Raw genomic sequence first — 7,608 nt, forward strand, 5'->3', positions numbered from 1 at the left:
CATCTATCTTTTTGTTTTAATATCCCTTGTACTTAGCACAATACCTAGGATGTAATACTTAATAAATGTTTATTTCCTTCCTTCTTTCCATTTCCCCCCTTCTGCTTCCCATTTCCTTTCTGCCTGGCCAACCTCCATCATTTACTATTTTTATGGTCTTGGGCTTCACATTACTTCTCTTGGACTTGGTTTCTTCATCAATAAAATGAAGGGAATGTACTAGAGGGCTTCTAAAGTCCTTTCTGGGACTAGTTCTGTTATCTGAATATCTCCATTAGTTGAAATACTTTTTGGTTTTCAAGGTAAAAGTCAAACTGCAATTTCCCCACATAGAAGTGAGCAAATCTCTCTTATCTTTGAACCCTAAAGCTTTCTTTCATATTATATCTATCTAATGGATTTCATACTCAACATTGTTCTACATTTTTATTACATCTGTCTTGTGAAAAAAAAACAGTAAGATAACATTGGATAGGCGATAGTGCTCTGTCTGGACCTGGAGTCAGAAAGGCTTGAGTTTTAATCGTGATCCTAGGCAAATTGCTTCAATTTTGTCTGCATCAGTTTCCTTATCTGTAAAATTAGGATAATAATAGTATCTACCTCAAAAGGTTCTTGTGAGGATGGATGAAAATTACTTAGCATGGTGCCTAACACATAGTAGGTACTTAATAAAGACTTACTCTTTTTTTTTCCTCTCCCTTACTCCCATCCTACATGACTATGAAGTTGGAGAATACATTTTAGTCAGTTTTATGTCTTCCCCAGGTTCTAGTGTGAAACATTGCACTTGAATGAATACATGATTACTTGAATTGAATTCAATAGTAATGGCATCACTAAGGTGCACCTGAATTTCCACAAAATATCTGATGACATTGCTGTCCTTATGGAAGAGATGAAGGAATGACAAAGGAAGTAGGAAAAAGTGCTTTAAACTTTTAAAAAATGCTCCTACTATGTGCCATTATGTTCAGCACCTTACAAATATTATTTTACTTGATCTTCACAACAACCTTGTGAGATGGGTCCCCATTTTATAGTTCAAGAAACTGAGGCACATAGAGATTAAATGATATGTACATTCTGTTTCCTCATCTGTAAAAAGAGAATAAAATGCTTTCATGATGTACTTGCAGAATTTTCACTGGGTCATTTTTTTAAAGCTTAAAAATTGTATTAATATGCTTTATAAATACCATGACTAAAATATTATTGGTTGTGCTATATGAATCTACATCAGTACAGAAAAAACAGTTGCACAAATGGAAAATTTTTTCTGCATACCACATTTAAAATTATTATATTCTTTTTTAGCACTTTTTGTTTTGCAGACCTCCTTCTGTGGAAGAAAGATAAATACACTGCTGCCAATTAAGCTTCAAACCCACTCTAGTTTCATAGGAACAAAACCCAGTAAATGTATTACTTTGCTCCAGGACCAATGGCTCATTGTCTGTTACCCAAAAGCTTTCTTTGTGAGAGTAAACCATGATTCAAGTCCTCCTTTGGGATTTAAACTGCACACAGAGACTGGGAAGCTCAATTGTTTGTTCATTGTTTTGTTAAGTATCTATATCCTGTGGGATTGATCTTCCAGACAAACTAGGGGGGCATCTGCTTCTGTTTTGATTAGGGGTAGATGGTCTGGGCACCACTATCAGCCAAGTTTAGTGATCTGGAGGTCTCCATTGATCTTTATTGTGTCAACTGCAGACTGTTTCAATTTGATGGTAAAAATCAAAAAGCTGGTGTCCATTGACAAATACTCTAAATCGTGGGTGTTCACAAAGAATTTCCATCCTAAGTGGCTGACCTGGGGCGAAAGGAAAATAAGGAATTGTTGATTGTTCTTCATCTCTCCAGATATACAAGAATTCTGATCAGTTGCTTACCTGTAATACAGCTTTCAGTTCAATGACCATGCCTGCAAGAGAGTCTTCTGAGTGCCCACCTGTCCAACTGATCTTGAAACTCTCAGAGTTGAGGTCTACAATCCCCATCCCTGAGATCTTCTTGCCTGGCCTCATTCCACCTTTAGTATGCTCACAGAACGGTACTATCAGTTTTGGAAAGTACACTTCCACTTGGACAGGAGATACCAAGGAGTTTTTTAAATGTCCTTCTTCTAGTTTCTCAAATGCCCTCTCTTGGCCACTGATCCTGCCATTTTGTAGCACAGTCCGGGTAGGGGAGGGTGTAAGGGCAGGTGGAGGGGGAATTGGGGCAGGGGGAGTTCCTGGTTTCCCTGGTCTAGGGGAGAGGAGGAGACCCAGGTTTGGAGCCCTGCTCCCACCCTCACTACTGGGGCTCCTGTGGGGGCAGTAATGGCATCCCAGTGCCCACATGTACTCCTGGGTCATTAAAAAAATGTTTTAAAAAAACAAACCATTTTGCAAACTTTAAAGTACAGTGAGTCATCATCTCTTCCAAAACTAAAAAAAGTATGGTTGGACCACTTTAAAAGCAGGGTGTTACTTCCGGGTAAGCATGGCTGCAGAGTAGAGGAGGCTGGCTTCCTCTCCTCAGACCCAAAGACACAGACGACCTCAAAAGACCCCCCCAAAAACAAAAACAACCATCCTCATAAGAACAGAGAGATCCCACATTAAGGCAAAGCACTGAAGGTAGATGGGATGCCGGCATTTCCACAACATAAGGGAACTAAAAGCTGACCCACCCTCACTCATCCACCACACTGACAGAGCCGGAGTTTAAGTGGGCACTGACCAGAATCAAAAGGGAGGGAGGGGCACCCCAGGACTGAACAAGGGGCAGCCCCAGGTCTGGGGACCTGAGTAAGGCCACCAAGGACCCACCCCTATGAGTAGTAAAACCTGAAAGTAGGGTTTTGTATTGATCACATTCTTATGAAGATAAGCAAAATGTACATAATAGATGTCAGCTTCATGTGTAATCCTATTCTTCTATGTGTATACAAATAAATGTTCATTTTATTTCTACTAAGTTTAGAATAAAAACAACCAACAGAACAACCCACAACCCTTTCTTTAATCTCTAATGCCTAGCACAATCCTTGACACAAGTAGTTGCTTAATAAATATTTATTGACATAAAACCAAATTGTCTATCTTCCTTTTTGTCTAGCTCTAATACTGAAGATGCTTTAAAAATATTTGCAAAAGAATAAGAAAAAAAAAGCTCTAATTGTAATTGAGAGCAAAAATGATGCTAGTCTATGGCATTTAAAAACTGTTCCCCCAGGGAATTACTCTCTCCCAGACATTTCACACATTCATTAATAAAAACTATGATGTCATTTACTGTAAAATGAGTAGACTTTTCCTCCACTAAAAGATCCACACATATGTGTGTATTTGTGTACACACGTGGATGTGGTGAACCATCTCATCAGGTTGACTAAACCAGGTTGGGTGGAGAGTGTCTACTCCAGGCATGTGAAGACTTCTCCTGGTAGAAAGGGTGGATAGAACAATTTGGTCCATTGCCATGAAAGCAGTGGAAGTGGGCACTATGAGTGCTTAGAGCTTGGGCAGACATTAGATACCAAGATCATCCATTGCATCCTGAGCCATCACTAGCCATTTGCCACTAGACTTCAATGATTCTGGGAGACAGATTGAGAGTGATGAATTTGTGCCATTCTGATTCACTTAAATCCAATTTATGTGTGAATAAAAAGAAATCACTTGTGATATCATTTTGGTTTTCTTTGGATAGGAAGAACATATGTGTGTATAAGCACAGATATATGTACATATATATATATAACAGTATATACATATGTATATGTAATTGTATGTATATGGATGCATGTATGTATATTTACAAAAAGAAATCATTGAAAATTGGGAAACCAGAATTCATTAAGTGGAAGATTTTGGAAGAATGGGTTTCATTTAGGAAATTTTGTTGTACCTCTAAAGACCTGAGATGCTCCCATTTCTGAAATTTGCTACCTCAGAAACCTTGGACAAGTTTCTTTGCCTCTCCAGACTTCAGTTTCCTCACTGTAAAATGTGGGAGTTGGTCATTTTTTACATTACACAGCCTAATAGGTCCCTTTTAGCTCTAGACTGATTATATTAGGATCTCCCAAAATAAATGCCCACCTTCCTAAAACCAAAGTTATTGTGATTGTTTATGCAATCAAGTTATGAATCTCAGAGCATGCTTTCTTGAAGGAATCAAAGATGAAAGTGACCCAAAAGTTACTGGTGACAGATACGAAAGTACAGGGTAACATAATAGGAATTCCAAGTCTTAGTGTAATTTTAAGCTCTGATGACTTAGAAACATATTTTTGTGACCTCTATTTCCAATATTGAACTAACAAGTACAAAAAAAAAGAAAAAGAAAATTCAGGAAATGGATAGTGAGCAAAAGGTTTGGTGAAGGTTAGTAACAGTTGGACATTAATGAGATACCCTGGTAATGACAATATACAGAAAATGCTAGAATGAAGCCTCCAACAGACTAGTTAGATCTTTCTTGGAGAAACAATGGAAAAATTGAAATCAATTATATAAGCATTGCAGGGGACAGGGGAGTATATGAAATTGTTTTACATTTTTTAAGTGTTTTCATATTCAAAAAGTTTTGGAAGCACTGGCATCAAAGATCTATCCATCATGCTGGTAGCCTCCCCCCTCCTTTTTTTTTTAAATTTGATTTAGCCTCCCACTGACTTTAGTCAGTCCTCTAAGATTATAAATTGCAGAGAAGGTGCTGACTTGCACCGGCAGAGAAAGTTTCCTCATCTGAGAGTTCCTCATATTGTTGTTGTATGTCCTTCATTTTGAAGAGGACCAATGACATCATAAGCTGATATCTTGACTTATGCATGAATTGGATTTAAGTGAGGCAGAGCTGCACAAATTGATCAAGCTCACTCTCTCTTCCAGAATCATCCAAGTCCAGAGGCAAGACAAAAGTCAAGGTGGCTGGCAATAGCCCAAGATGCAGTGGAATACCTCCGTATCATCAGTCTTGGACCAAACTCTAAGAAATCTGCAGTTCAGCTGCCTTCATGGCTATTGGAATGAATTGTTCTTGGAGAAAACGCACCTCTCATCTCTCATACTGGATTTGGAACCTGGACACCTGAGTTTGTACTCACTAGATGGTACACCTTAGAAATGGCACAACCACTCTGAGCCTCAGTTTGCTCATCTGTAAAAATGAGGAAAATCATATGTGCATACTCCTTACCTCATGGAACCATAACATATTAAGGAATTATAACTTATTATTATCACTATTATTTTTCTTATCTCAATTTAAGAAACATTTTGGTTCTGTACCTCTTTAATTAAGTCAAAAAATTACCTCTCCCTAGAACTTAGCAATAATATATGGACAATATTCCTAAGAAGTTTAGCAACTTACCTAGAGGCATCTAGACAGTAATTTGTGCAGAGGCTAGGAGCGGGGTACTGGAGACATACAGTGGCCCCAACAGGGTCACAGTAGTAGTGAGATTTATACTCTGATCTTCCTAATTCCAAGATTAGGTCCCTACTTAACAAACAATGCCTGCTCTCCAATGGGGAAATAAATACATGGGGAGAGGGACAGGGGATGATTGATCTATCTGTCTTCACCAAATTTCTCTGCTAGAATGAATAGCCTTCTCCTCTACTTCTTTACATCAACTCAGACCCATGGGGATTTGTTTTTCCTAATCTTCATCCAGATTTTAAATTACGCCTCATGATTATCTGCTGAAGAGTATAATGTATGTGTTAGGGGGGAGGAGGAAAATGGCAAAGTCATTTTTATCAATTTGGTGAAGCTGTTTTCTGCCTGTACTGCTTCACAGTGGATACATCTTACTAAACAAAAAGAGCATCTATGTTGGCTAGGATGCCTTCTTATTTAAAGCCTTATTTCACTGTTCCAGTTATTGAAGAAGGACAAGAAAATGTTAGACACAACTACAAATAAAGTATTGGAACTCCCTGGATGCTGTTTTCTCATTTCTAAAGCCCTCATTTCTTGGGCTTTCTGTTTTCTCCAATATTGGAAGGAAGGGGGAAAATCCCTTGCTTTGCCTCTTGCCTTCCCCTTCCCTCACTTAGTTTAAAAAAGACCAGAGCCACCCTTTCATGTTATTCAAGAAAAGGCTTTATTTTGATCTATAAACAAAAATGGGAAATGTTCTATAAACATCATGAGCCATCACATTTACATTTCAAGAACAATTCTTAGCAAGACTCTCCATCCAAACAAGCACTCTTCTTTGCTCTAGGTAAGCTGTAAAAATGATGATTTGGGAAGGACATAGGTTGTCATTGTTCTTTCTCCTTTAATAGCTGGCTTTCTCCCTCCCTATCTAATAGGCACTACAGTAACTTTATTCCAGTTACTGTTTTGGTAAAATGCCAATGGTGGAATAGTCTGATCCCAACCAACAGAGATTTGTTATGTTCCAGGAGTTGTGCTAAGCATTGGAGAAACAAAAGCAGAAGTGAAACAGTTCCTGCTTTCTAAAAGCAAAAGAGAAGAAAGATGGAATAGATTTCTAGAACTCCCTACCTAAGTTGTTATTGTCTTTATCCTTGAATGTTATAACTTGACTTTGAGTTATAGCTTTAAAAATTAGGAGCCAAGGAGATTGAGATAGAATTTTAAGATTTTGAGCTGACTGGGACCTTTAAAGATATGTCTAAAGAATGAATTATAGTGGCATGAGCCTGGGCAAGTCACTTAACCCTCCTTGTCTAGCCCTTACTGCTCTTATGTCATGGGAAGGATACTTAGTACCAACTCTAAAAGAGGAGGTAAAGGATTTATTAAAAAATAAATGGAAAAAATTAAAAGAATGAATTATGAGATAGTATGCTTGAAAGTTTAAATCTTGCTTCTGCCACTAAATAGCTGTGTCACCCTGAACAAGTCTATTGACTTTGAACCTCAGTTTCTTCATCCATATAAGGAAGATAATAGTAATAATACCTACCTTAGAGGGTAGCAATCTAATAAATATTTGTTGATGGATTTGTTATCAGGACCAAATGAGATCTTGCATTTAAAGAGTTCTGAAAATCTTTAAGTGCTATATAAAGGCAAACTATTGTTGGAAATGAAATTATGTAGCCTCGTGAAAACAGCTACTTGATAGAAATATAAAAAGTTATACAGATGCAATAACACAAATCCTATACTTATGCAGGAGGATATGGTTCAGTCTTGAGGGAGCCTGATCCCTGAAGAGAAGAGTCAGGCTCTTATTGCTCATATTTGCTGACTCTTTATTCTTCCTGATCCCCCTTTCTTACTCTCATCTCCTCATCCTTGTAGCCCTGGGAATACTCACTAAAGGCTGTTTTGGGTCTTCTCAAAATACTTATTGTATACTGTAGAAATGGGCATGACAGCTATTTAATTTGTTCATGCAAAATACATGTTAAAAATAATACCCAAAATTCACAAGTGCTCATTACCAAACACTTAAAAATGAAACAATAACTACTATTATAGCCTTTTAGGAGGTTGATACTTTAAGCAGCAAAACAAGTCTTTTGTGGGACTGCTGAAGTAGCATTTCACCTTCAGTTTTGCTCTGCACTCTCTTCCCCAAGGTCCATATCTCGTAGGGGGAAAGGACCTGCTTATACAAAAGTA

The 7,608-nt window shown here is 37.8% G+C and overlaps 1 pseudogene; it reads right to left on the reverse strand.

Annotated features, from left to right (window-relative positions):
• Positions 1-1,660: 1,660 nt before the first annotated feature.
• LOC100014762 (galectin-related protein-like) lies at positions 1,661-2,348 on the reverse strand (annotated as a pseudogene).
• Between the last annotated feature and the right edge of the window lie 5,260 nt (positions 2,349-7,608).

The sequence above is a fragment of the Monodelphis domestica genome, chromosome 5 (genome assembly GCF_027887165.1).
Source record: "Monodelphis domestica isolate mMonDom1 chromosome 5, mMonDom1.pri, whole genome shotgun sequence".
Taxonomy (NCBI): Eukaryota; Metazoa; Chordata; class Mammalia; order Didelphimorphia; family Didelphidae; genus Monodelphis; species Monodelphis domestica.